This window comes from Dromaius novaehollandiae, chromosome 8 (assembly GCF_036370855.1).
Source record: "Dromaius novaehollandiae isolate bDroNov1 chromosome 8, bDroNov1.hap1, whole genome shotgun sequence".
Lineage (NCBI taxonomy): Eukaryota > Metazoa > Chordata > Aves > Casuariiformes > Dromaiidae > Dromaius > Dromaius novaehollandiae.
The window spans coordinates 18,029,708-18,042,062 of NC_088105.1; the positions used below are offsets into that span (position 1 = coordinate 18,029,708).

The 12,355-nt window shown below is 48.1% G+C and overlaps 1 protein-coding gene and 1 long non-coding RNA gene across 12 annotated transcripts in view; one reads left to right on the top strand and one right to left on the bottom strand.

Annotated features, from left to right (window-relative positions):
• Positions 1-3,833, bottom strand: part of NTNG1 (netrin G1) — a 160,590-nt gene extending 156,757 nt beyond the window's left edge. For 2 of the 11 annotated variants that reach the window (XM_064515809.1, XM_064515812.1), the window contains exon 1: positions 2,877-3,421. The gene's annotated coding sequence lies outside the window, so the exon portion shown is untranslated. Of the gene's footprint in view, positions 1-2,876; positions 3,423-3,818 lie in introns of those variants that run through there. The other 9 variants (XM_064515814.1, XM_064515813.1, XM_064515817.1 and 6 more) reach the window with 7 other exon arrangements.
• Positions 3,834-7,428: 3,595 nt separating this feature from the next.
• Positions 7,429-12,355, top strand: part of LOC135329024 (uncharacterized) — an 87,238-nt gene continuing 82,311 nt past the window's right edge. The window contains exon 1 of the long non-coding RNA XR_010390167.1: positions 7,429-8,025. This is a non-coding gene — a long non-coding RNA (uncharacterized LOC135329024). The remainder of the gene's footprint in view (positions 8,026-12,355) is intronic.

Genomic DNA, 12,355 nt, shown 5'->3' on the forward strand with positions numbered 1-12,355 from the left:
GGGCCTGGAACTTCCCCCCGCGCCGTACATGTCCTCTGCAGCCCGAAAGCCGGCGGGCACTCCCTGGGCATCTGCGATGCCAGCGCCACTCCTGCGTCTCTGCCTTCTCCCCGGGCACCTCTTTGTATGCACAGCGGTGGACATTCAGGCTGCAATGAATGCCTTATAGCTGGCTGCAGCGTATGTTTAGGAAGAAAGCTGAACAGCTGATCCCCAGACTAAAATCAGCTGTAAAGGCGGCTTTACGCACATGCATCTTTTTCCAGGTGGCTAAAGCTGCCAGTCAGACCTCACACAGCATTTTAATTCTGCAGCCTGATCAAACACCCTTTGCTCCATAAACCGGCTAAAATGCATCTTAACAGAACTAATACTGGTACCAAACCCCTGCTCGTTTGAGGGCTTGTCAGCACTCGCAGCTCCTCCTGCCTGCTCTGAGCACAGGGGAGGTCCCCCCCCGCTCCGCTCGGCGTACACGGCATCAGCGAGCCGCTCTGCAGCCCCCCTCCTGCACTAGGTCCCTGCCGAAAACGCACTGTACGCGTCTTGGGGGGGAAGGGGGGAGATGTCCTGCCATCCCCTTTTGAGAACCAGCAGGTGCGTGGAGGATGTAATACAATAACAAGTGCTTATTTCCCTTACAGAGCAAACATTTGATAAAAGGTACGCTGCCACCGCACATGAGTAAAAGAGTACAAATAGTCATTAGCAATGCATGCCAGGGAGCGACAGTGTGAGAAAAATGGTCAAAATCACAAACTCACTCACTGAACGGTGGTGGTGATGTGACAACATCTGGGATCTATAGAATACTTTTTGGTAAGGAAATATATTTTAAGCTTGCATCTCTAAACAGTTTCAGCAGATGAATATACCTAACCAAGTCTAGGTAAGAAGATCATTTGTGTCTACCTCAGTTATGAATTATTTAAAGGTAGTTTAGAATTTATAAAATAGCATGTGTATTACTAAGACAGAACTAATCCTCATAGCTAAGAGCTACACAATTTAGTAAAATTACTTTGCTACACCTAGGAATCTTGAGAGCCTAGTACATTTAAAGCCCCACTATTTAAAAATAGTACCATCACTTTCTATAAATGCAGAATTATTCATCTATGCAAACAAAATGGGAACCTGTATTTAATGATTTAACGCATAATTCCTATCATATTTGAATGAAAATAGTATATTCTGAAAAATTCCTAGAGTGCCTTTGGACTCAGATGCTGCAGCAAAAGAAGTTCAAATTCTACTTTTATCTAGCTTAGTTAACTATTTAGTAGAAGAAAATTTCTTTGTCTCAGGAGGAATTTAAAATGTCAATACCTATGGGCGGAAGAAAATAAAATGCAGAGCTCTGCTAGCAAAAGCTGGGATTCTGCACTGTTCTTAAAATATTTTAGGTTTCCAGCATCATTCCCTTCTGAGTGACCCTGCACACTAGCATTACCATTACTTGCAGGGTATCATCAGCAGTCAGCATATGGAGAAAAGCACTCGAGATATTTAAATTTTAAAACTGTAGTTCGTGGCTGCTTCAAGATTTTACGCCAGAATCTTTGTAATTGTGGCTTGTTGGCTTAAAATACCTCTGTACCTAGAATCAATTTGTTCTGCAAGTTTTTCCTCTCAGAATTTAAGTTAGTATTTGGGATGGCTGGGTTTTTTTTGTTGTTTGACAAGTAACATAATACATGCTCTTGTCAAAGAGTATAATCTGGTGTATAGGGCTGCTAAGCTTTCAAGCTGTGTGAGCTGAGGAGGACTTCTTAAAGGCTGATGAAAAGCGAAGTTCTTAGCATCAAGATCAAATAAAAATAACAGTCTAATGGACCCTGAATTTGGTCTGTGCTGCTGCCAGGTTTCACATATGTAGCTAGAAAGTTGGTTCCACTTCTTATCACTGTCACAGGGTTGAGCGTTGATGACTAAGTCCATGAGACATTAGATTATTGCCATTAATTGCTGGAAACTGTCTGGTAAACATTCTTTGAAGCTGCAGAAATAAGCCAGCAATCAACCTTCCCCCCCCCCCCCCAATCCATCCAAAAAGGAAAAAGAGGGAGAAGTAGTACTGTAATTTCCTTTCTTTCGATTGGCACCTAGGCCAGAGTTTCGAGTCTCTGAATTGCGTTTTCCTTAGGCGCGACAGTGATTTATTCCCTTTTTAGAAGCACCTCCACTATGTATTTCATTCGCTGTCTTTGCTAACATCTCCGCAAAAGCAAGGCTCAAATGCATCAAACGCGCAGCGGTGAAAAGTTGACTGCCTAACAATAAAAGTATATTCAGCGGAGGCCAGGAATCCACATGTAGCAGCTCTGAGCGTACTACAGCGTCTCTTTCAGTGGGTTTAGCCGCTCTGCACCGCTCGCTGTCATTTGGGGTTTGTTTGGGGGTTTTGAATGGTTAGAAAAACCACTGTAATTCCGGATTCAAGGGAGGGAAGTGTTTCCCGGCCGAGCGGCGAACCGCCGCCTCTGCTCGGCGAATGCGGCGCCCTGGGCACAGCAGCCCCCTCCCCGCGGCGGCGTTTGCGTCTCCCCTCGCCCCCGACGGGAAACCCTCGTTCGCGGCGGGGCAGCGCTCGCCGCCCGCACCCGCCGCGGCGCCCCCAGGCCCCCGCGCCCCCCGCCCACCCGCCCGGGCACCTGTGGCAGCCGCCGCCCGCGCAGCCGCCCCGCCCGCGCCCCCCTCCGCTCCGCTCCGCGCCGCGCCGACAGCAGGGGGCGCGCGGCCCGCGCCGATCCGCCCGCCCGCCCGCGCGACCCCGCCGCCCCGCGCCGCAGGGGCGCAACCTCCGCGCCGCCCGCCGCAGCCCCCTCCCGCCCCGCCGGGCGGCCCGACGCCCCCGCCGCGGTCGCGGTACTCACCGCGCGGGGCCGGCTCGGCGCGGGGCGGCCGCGGCTCCTGCCCCGGCGGCGGCGGCGGCATGGGGGGCCGCGGCGCCGCCGCCCTCCGGCAAAGTTGGCGGCGGGGCGCGGGCGGGGCGCGGGGCGCGGGGAGCCGCCGGCGGACGCGGGCACTTCGCGGCGCTAAACTTTTGCCGGCGCCGGGGGAGGCGGCGCGGCGGCGGCGGCGGCGGCGGCGGGGCTGCCGCGGGGGCCGGGCCGGGAGCGGGGCCGGGCGGCGCCGCGGGTCATCGCAGGGAGCGGCGGCGCCGCGGGGCTGCTGCTCCTCCGCCGCGGGCGCCGGGGCGTCCTGGCCGCGCTCCGCCGCCCGAGTCACGGAGCGCCCCGCGCATCGCGCCGCGGGCCGCGGGGGCGGCGCATGGGGGGCTGCGGCGGGCGGGCGGGCGGGCGCGCAGCGGCTCCGCGGTGGCGGCAGGGGCGGCGGCGGCGAGCGCGGGGCGGCGGCGGCGGCGGCGGCGGGGACGTTTCACTTAAGAGCGATCCGCAACTGCCGGCGAGTAGCGGGATCGCAAACCTCATCCCACCTCCAGACCGCTCCGAGCGGTCCTAGCGCCGCCCCGCGCCGCCGCCCCGCGCCGCCGCCCCGCGCGCCTCCGCGGCCGCCCGCGCTGCGCCCCGCGCTCCGCCGGCGCAAGCCCGGCCCCCCGCTCCCGCGGCGCCTATAAACCGCCCATCCCTGCGGCACCGCCGCCCCAGCCGGCTCCGCCGCCTTCAGCACCGCCGCGGCGCTCCCGCCCTCCCCGCTGGAGCCGCTCTTCTTTCTTTCTTTCTTTCTTTCTTTCCTTCCTTCCTTCCTTCCTTTTTTGCCCCCTTTCCCCCGCTCCAGTCTCATCACGCTGCAGCTTAAGCGGAGAACATGACTAGGTGTTGCTGCCGCCCCGAACCGGACCGCAGCAGGCTGACCTGAACGCCTCGCCAGCGCCCTGCTGCACCGGGGCTCGGGCTTTGGTGCCCTGCGCCTCCACCCGCCCAAGGGCCCGGCGTGAAGGCGGGAGCCTTGCCCTGCTCTCCGGGTCCTTCAAACGGAGGGGTCCTGGAGCTCCACAGGGCCGGGAGGTGCCTTAAAAACACAGATCCTCCATTTGACCACAGTCCAACATTGCCACCAAAACAGAAAGAAAACCTCTCTTCCGCTGTTGCACCGTTGTTGCTCTCCTGTAAGAGCCCTCCCAGTGCCGATCCGTCTGGGTTCAAGACAGACGTGAAAACTCCGACCCGCTCCCCATACTCTGCTCCGTCTGCCCCACGTCCTTCGGCACGCTCTCCAGCTTGGTCATTTAGATGTAAGACGTGCCCAGTTTTTGCCCTTCAGACTTCTCCAGGTTATAAACCAACATCCATAATAATAATCATTAGTAAATCCCATATAGGAACGGTGCTTGATCCTGGCAAATATCTGGTTACGGAATTTGGCCAGCTCCGAGTATCAGCTCTGGACAGTCGCACATTAGCTGTGTTGTGAGAGCTCAGGAGCAGTGTTTTTTGTTTATCTGTGTGTTTTGTATGTTAAGAAGAGTTAAACGTGTTTATGTAGGCAGCAGTCCCAATGTACTTGGATGACAAGATCTGGAATTGTGCAGTGCCGGGGTGTAACCAGATGAAACTGGGTGGTGGATCTCTGCTACAGTAACAGTATTTAGACTTATTCTCTATTGAAGCTGTGGAATTTGGTAGATTGTGTAAATAACTGGCATAATCCACTGTGAAAGACATTTTTCTCTTCCCCTTACAGACAGTTAAACCAGAAAATTTAAGAAGACCTACTCCGATTTCTCCTAGCTTGCTCTTCTCTTGGTGGGCAGAGGTGTCGTTTAGCGCTTTCCGCTGCTCCTCTGGCCGCACTAGGACAGACGCTGCCTGCATGCAATGGCAGTTTGTACGGGAAAGGCAGGAGCAAACAGAGGGGTGGGCAAACGCCGCTGTGCTTTTTTTCGCCTTCCCAGGAAGACTTCTTACTCTGTTTGCAGCATCCCGGTGCAGAGGAGAATGGGGAAATTGTCCCTAACCTGGTATACAAGGATAGGAAGCTGCAAATGAGTAATTTTCTCTTTCCACTTTAACCCTAAGCGTGTCAGGCATCAAGGCTCCTTTGCAAGGCTTCTTGTGAAGGAGAGGGGCAGACTTTCACTGCAGCCAGAATAAATGGATTGTTTCCCTAATTAAAAGACAGATGGATAGCTGTATGGAGTATAAGACGCTGTACGTGCTGAGCCAAGTCACTGCAGCAGCACACGGCGATGGGCTAGCCCTGCCGCCGAGAGCAGTTCCTGGCGACTTCCCACGCCTCGGCCTCGGGCGGGGTGGGTCTGGCTCTTCGCAGGGTGGCTTTGGGCTGGCTGTCGGCTGAAGATGCGCCGTGCATGCGCTGGGTGCTCTGGAAGCGCTCTCTGGCTCTACGCTTGAATTAGGAGAATAAGCCTCCTTTTCGTGCGAGACAAACAGCTCTTCGCATTAAAAACAATTCTGTCGGTAGTGGTATGCTTTCTGCCACTGCTGGCGGGGAGCAGGGCTGAGCACGCTGCACGCAGCGACGCTGCAAGATCGCTGCTCGCTTAGAGACCCCCAAGCCTCGCCTGCCGGACGACGCGCGAAGCTTTCCGCTCTCGGTGGCGCGCCGTTGGCCTGCCTGCTGAGACCACCGCTGGGCAGAGAGGAATCGCTGCCCACAAGGATAAAGAGCAGGGCCAAGTCATTTGATATGTCAAACATCATTAAGTTCTCGTACTAATGATATTAGCCTCTTCTACACCAGAGCTCAAGCACCTGGGTCGAATGCACTGTCACCAAGTCTGAGATTAGATATGCTGTATGTGTAGGAATCATGGCCAAAAATCAAATCCTGTCTGAGAATGTGGCCAGACTTCCCAGCCAAATTTTAAGCTCATCAGGAAAAAATGGGTCTGAATTAATTCTTTGTCAAAGGCTGTTGCAGAGATGGAAAAGCAGAGGGAATTCAGCAGTTGGGTGTGACTTTCCTGTTTTGTTTTTGTGCTTATTGGAGTCATAAGCCGGAAGAAAATGTAGAAAGGGTGATGCCTTTATAATCAAAACCAAAATATTTGCATGCAACGCTGTACTGAATTTCTACCAGTCCCTTTACGAGTTGTGATTAGTGACTGGCCACGTCCGCGTGGACGGTGGAGCTCACCGCCACCGTATCTGGTGAGCGGATGTTAGCAGGATTCCAAAAGTAGATGTGATACTCAGAGGGAAAACAAGGTCTACCAAAATCTGAATAGAATATTTAAACATATATAGACTACTGCAGGTCCACTACCTGCTTTACTGGGGTAAAACTTGCAAAAATTAAGATTTAAATGAATCCTTAAATACTGCAGGATCGGAAGTTACAACACTGGGAACATGTTATCCTGGAAGTGCCTACAGCACGATTTCTTACATCCTCTCAGTACGAAGACGTAAGAAATACTACTTCTCTCTGTAATAGTTGTTTTTGCCCCTTAACAGAATCAGGGAAATGGATTATTTTTTGATCGCTGGCCTGAGTATGGGAGGCCTATGCATATACCCTATGCATATTAGGGTACTATGTGCTACAGGGTATAATTTATGCTAGAGGCAGTGTGAATTGCTAGTACAGAAGCATTATCCCTGGCTGCAAACTTTTCAGTGAAACAGCAGCTGAAGTGTGAATTTTTAACAAAGGCCAAACCTAATGAAGCTTTGCACAATTTCAAGCTGAGTTTTGGACATTTAGCGCATCCCCTCATGTGCCATTATGAACCTTTTATTACCTGCTCCAGTCTGTGTTGACCTCTAATGATACAGCAGAATTGTTTGTATTAATGCGTTTCTCCTCGACACGGGAATCCTGCCCGGGATGCGGTGGCAGCCTGAGGTAGCTGGTGCCTTTGGAGATGTGTCTAGAGATGCAGGGAGCTTCACGGCCTGAAAAATAGCATCACAGTGGATCAATATTTGAGGCCTGAAGTAAAATATTCAGCTATGGTATGCCGCGGTGCCCGAGTCCTGACTCCGCAGCGCAGAGGCTGAGCTGGATGGCGGCGGTGTCCCGGCCGGGCTCGGTGCCCTGCCCAGCGGAGCGGGGACGTCGGCGAGAGGTGGCAGCGTCCGGCCGCTCCTGGAGGGCTGTGTCGCTGGTGGGAGACGGCCCCTCAGGTTAAAGCAGCGTTGCGCTCCCCTGGTCCCCCGCTGCCCGCTCTCCGTGCTGCTCTGCTGCTCCAAAATGTGTTTCTAACCTCTTTTTGTAGTCAGCTGACGGAGATTTTGTGAAGCAGCTGGCAAATTGTGTGCGAGACAGGAGGAGGAGGAGGAGGAGGAGTGTAGGCTTGCCCCTGCCCCCGCCCTGCCACTGCTGCTGAGCTGAGACGGGGGCAGAAATCACCAAGCAACAGCAAATTTTCCCAAAGGCAGAGCTGGTCTGTCCACTTTGTCGCTGCTTTGCCCACAGTAGTTTAACCTCCTGTAAAGTCGATTGATCGGCAAGGATTTGAATGGTGGTCTGGGCTTGCACCTTTAGTGCCTCCAGCAGCGTCATTTCCAGCAGAAAGACTGGAAAACTGTATTGAGATAAATGACAAAACCAAAAGGTTTCTGCATTTGTGCGGGCAGGGAACAACCCTGAGTCGCTTCAGTGAGGTAGCAAAGACACAGAGCTCCCCGAGCAGCTTTTTGCCACTGCTTGAGCTTCAGCGCAGCCCAAGGGTAGGGGACCGAGAGGCCAAAACCGTCACCGCCATCTCCGAGACCTCCATCCCGGTGTAGTTTGCAGAGGTTCCTGCTGAGCAGGGGGGACGGCGGAACAGAAGCAATGCCCCCCGGCAGCCCCCGTCCAGCGCGGAGCCCTGCCGCACCGGCAGATCGAAACAAGGGGCCGGTCAAGGCCAGCAGCACGCGGGAGCCTGCAGCCGCGGGGCGAAGGATCTGCCGGGCCGCCCGGGAGCGCGTGCTGCACCGACGCTCGCTCCGGAAAGGGAAACTTGAGCCTGCCGTTCTGCCCCTTCCTTTATTGCCAAGCGGTTTGATGACGACTCCCTCTCCCTAGAGGGTAAGGAGATCTTTCCCAGTCTCCATTCACAGCTGAGAGCTTCTCTGTGCAGGATACCTTGGTCTGAAATCTGGAAATTGGGTAGGTATGAGATCTAGGAGAGGGACCGTCTAATAGGCATGTTTTTTCATTTGAATCTCATTGTTTCCTGCTGGCAGAGTGTGGAATGTTATTACTCATTCCTTGGGTCTGGGATGGAACATGAACCCTTTCAGGTCTACCGGGAGAAGTGTTTTTTAATTCTCCTGCGGTTCACTGGGGAATGAGGGCAGAGGAATGCCGTGAATTATGCTCTCAGTGAGAACACAAAGTCAATTATTTAATATACAAAGGCTTGTTCTTAAGTATCAAACTTGTTGATTCAGAGATGCACGTAAATTAAAGCCTGGATTTCCGCTGCCGAGTGAAAAATGTTTTGTTCTAATAATAAACACTGAAACTCTGCTGTTCCATTTACATAACAGCCATGACACAATGTGTAAATCCTTGACAATATTTTTTCAGAATTTAGCAGCTTGTTTTTCTGCAAACATAAACATTTATTTTTGGTGTTAATAATTAATAATATGCCACATGCCCATAATAAATGCAAAATCTAATCTCATGCAGACATAAATGTTTCTGCCAAAGTGGTCTTTCTGTGCTGTAAATGCCTTAAACAAAGTGGTAGTATACATTCTATTTTCAATTGCTAGCGATTTGTTTTGTGAACAGATATACCATTAAACTCAATGTTTTCCTTTGAAAATAACAAAGTTTCTTCACACATTTTTTCAAAACTAAAATAGTCAATACTTACTAAAAAGAGACGTAGCTAATATCAAAATTTTTGCAGCTGTATCTAAAGCAAAATGAAAAGATAGACAAGAATGTGGAAAATCTCAGTGACTGAACGGAGGGAAAATGAGTTATAACAGAATCCTTCCTCCTCCCTGCTGTGGAAAGAAGCAAACGAGCTCCCTCGGGTCAAAGTTACTCCTCCGTTTGGCACCGTTTGGCAGAGGATGCCGCTACTCGGTACAGAACAAGGATCTCGGAGAGGTTCGGGGCAGCAGATGTAGAGACACTCGTCTCTCCCTGATTACTGCCTTCAGAGCCCGGTATTTTTAGGTTTCATCATTTCCCAGGAGCCAACAATAGTTGAGAAACCTACTGACAAAATATTTGTGTTGTTTGGCTCTTAATGGCTGGCCCGCATCGAGGGTGACAATATTACTGCTATTAGTTATTGTGTTAGCACAGGCAGCAGCAGCCGGCTCGGAAAGTTTTAGCTGTGCTAATGAACCCTGTGCTTATGCAGTGGTGGGAGGCAGCAAACTAGATCATATTTTAATATTCATTTCTGGTACAAGAGAGAACGTAGTTTGCCTGCGTTTTCAATTAAACCATATGTAACCAGGGGTCACTAAACTTCTCTGGAGATAGCCTTCTTTATAGATAGAGTAGGCTGAGCTTATGTTTATGGGAAAGCTAGTGAAATGCTAACATCAGAGGAGTAACAAGGTATGGAAAAAGGAACAGATTATTAGTTTGTTTTTAAAGACTTCATAGTTTTTATGTCTATATAGATCAAAGCTTGTTAATCAAATGAAAATACGGTGTGCTGACAAGGATGGCTTCAGAGTAACTGTGCTGGACCAACTCAGCTGTTTTTGAATTATTGTCCAAGTGGCTTTGGAGGAAAAAAATTAAAATTCCCAGTCTCCTGAGTTTCCCTCTGCTCAGTTCACCTTCTGTTTCGGCCCTCATTTAGGCACCTCCTTCACATGTCACTGAGCCTCGTCCTGGCTGAGCCTGGTCACCCAAATGGGTGGCAGCAAAGCTGCAAATACAGAAATGTGCACAGCAAAGGTGTTGTGTTTCCTGTGTTCCAAAAAGGCTTTTAAAATTGAAGCGTTCCACAGAAATAGTCAGCATCCATCTAATCTTAAGGCATTTTTCAAACAAGCATAATATTAAACATAATATATTATAACAAAGAATAGATTATTTGTCCAAAAATATTGAACCTGTTTTTGAAATGAAGGTTCCATCTTTTAATCTGCATTTTAAAAATATTTCATGAGTTTATTTTTAGTGGCTAGATTTGTCAGGTCTTTGAGTCTGGACTGCTTCTTATATTTACATATGAAACCTAGCACTGCTCTGATCTGAGCTGCTCATCTAAAGTTCTGCTTGCATATATAATAATTAACAGTAATTAGTTATTTACTGTCAGGTATCTTCTAGCTGTTGATATTATTCTAAATATCTTTTGTTTTTTTAAAGTGGCCTTATTAAGACATGTGTCTTTCACGGTTTGTAACTTGGACTATGGCAGTGATAGCTAGCTGAACAAACAGCCACTCCTGAATTTAGCTGCCACATCAAGCTTAAAGTTTAGATTCAATGAGGTTTGCATCTACCATTTTTAAGAAGCAGTTATATTCTCTTCTCTTATATTAAAAGCAGAAAAAAAGGCATGCATTAAGAACCACTGGTTATATACCCAATCACACATGCGTTCACACATAAATACAGATGTTACTTGTTAGTAACAATTTTAATCAGACCAATATTTGAATATTGAATAAAGATACTCAATGATTTGCAACAGTAATTAGATGATTTTCATTGTTCTATTGTTGATGAATTTCTTTCATGGAGGAAAAGCATAATTTAACATTCATGAATGAATTACAGTAACACACCGGCATGGGATAAAAACAGAAGAAGAATCAGCAGAAGACAGTATTGGAAACTATTCCTCCAAATAAAAAGGAGAAATAAGTATATACAAGGACTTACTACTTGAAAGACTGGATTATGAAGAGGCAATTTTGGCATTTTGGCATTCGTTTCATAGGAGTGTAGAAATTCTGTAGAGAGAAATAAAGAATACTCATTTAGCTTTCATAGGACTGAACCACATTTTGTCAGGTAACCATTATTTTTGATTTGTGGTATACCATTATGAACCAGTAAAGGGCAGCACTAACCAACTGTTTTAGGTAACTAAAAAGATCACTAATTATGTTTTCAAATTTTAAATGATTTAAACATTAATCGTTTGACTGAATTTGATATTAAGTCAGTTATGCTGCTGCATCACTGCAAAGCAGCAACTTGAAGAGCACTCTATAATCCTGAGAGTAGAATTCGACAGCTACAAATGAACAGCTTAGTGGTGATGGATTTTAGCAAAGGGCGTTTTAGTTATTAAAAAGCTGAATCTCTTACTAAGAGTATGGTCACTTCAACTTTTTAATTACATTATTGCATAGGTTCTATACATCAAAACATTTTAGCAGATTGAGTCACAATTCATATCAGTTATATGTAAACAATCATATAGATATTTTTGTAGCTGAAAACACAGGAAGGAGGCTTTTTTACGCAAATTGATAGACTACATTAGTTCATTTTTTTTCTGAAGTTTCCATCAGCTTGTTTTCATAGCAAATAATAATTTCTATGTCTGAACATAGCAGGATATTGGAAAGAATTTTCATTGGTACTTTTATTTTTTGTTCAAGTTTGCGAATTTAGCTGTACACTCGTGCAAACATTCTCGAAATGCTATCTTATTTACCGTGGCGTTTGGGAGGGAATCATTTAAAAGATACTTTATTATTTAGTCCAATTATAAATTTGCAATGTCTCTGCATGCACAACTTTAAAAATTATTTTAACGTGCTTTTATTTTTTAAGCTCTTGGCTTTCCTTAGAAAGCTATGCTATAGTACAGCTTCATACAAATGAGCTTCATCCATTTACTTGTAAAAATAACAGATATACGTCATTCTGAATTGGAAAAAATTTGTCTTGACTGTGAAAAACAGAGACGGAATAAAGTCTTGTTAGATGATTAACTGAGTACCCTGTAGATAAAGGTCTTCAGTGTGATTTTATAATAGAAAAAGGTCTCTCCATGTATCTATATTCAAATAGTTACCAACAATATTAATTTGCAGCATTGTTCCTTTTTACAGACAAAGTCATTATTCTAATACTAGGACTATTTTAGTGCTAGAGGTTTGGACTCAGCTCCTAAACAGCAAGCGTGCGCGCATTCATTCTTACTTTCTCCTCTCTATTCCTGCTGTCCGCTGCAGCCGGTGGCCCCTGGGGTGGGGTCACGCAGACCCAGGGCTGTCCCCAAAGCTGACAAGAGGAGGGAAACTGTATCCCAGGTCTCCAGAACCCGTTCTGAGTTAAGGAATTGCCACTGACCCTGTGGATGGTACGCTGCAGATTAGCATTTTAGACACATGATAAAGATTAGTGTGAAGCCCAAGTGTAGGTCAAGCCATTGCCCATTAATCCAAAGGCTTCTACTTTAACCTCAGAAGTTCTGGCATGTAACATACATGTGGGTAATTATCACATGTGCCTGTACTGCGAGCAAAAAGCAAATATGGGAGCAAAGCTG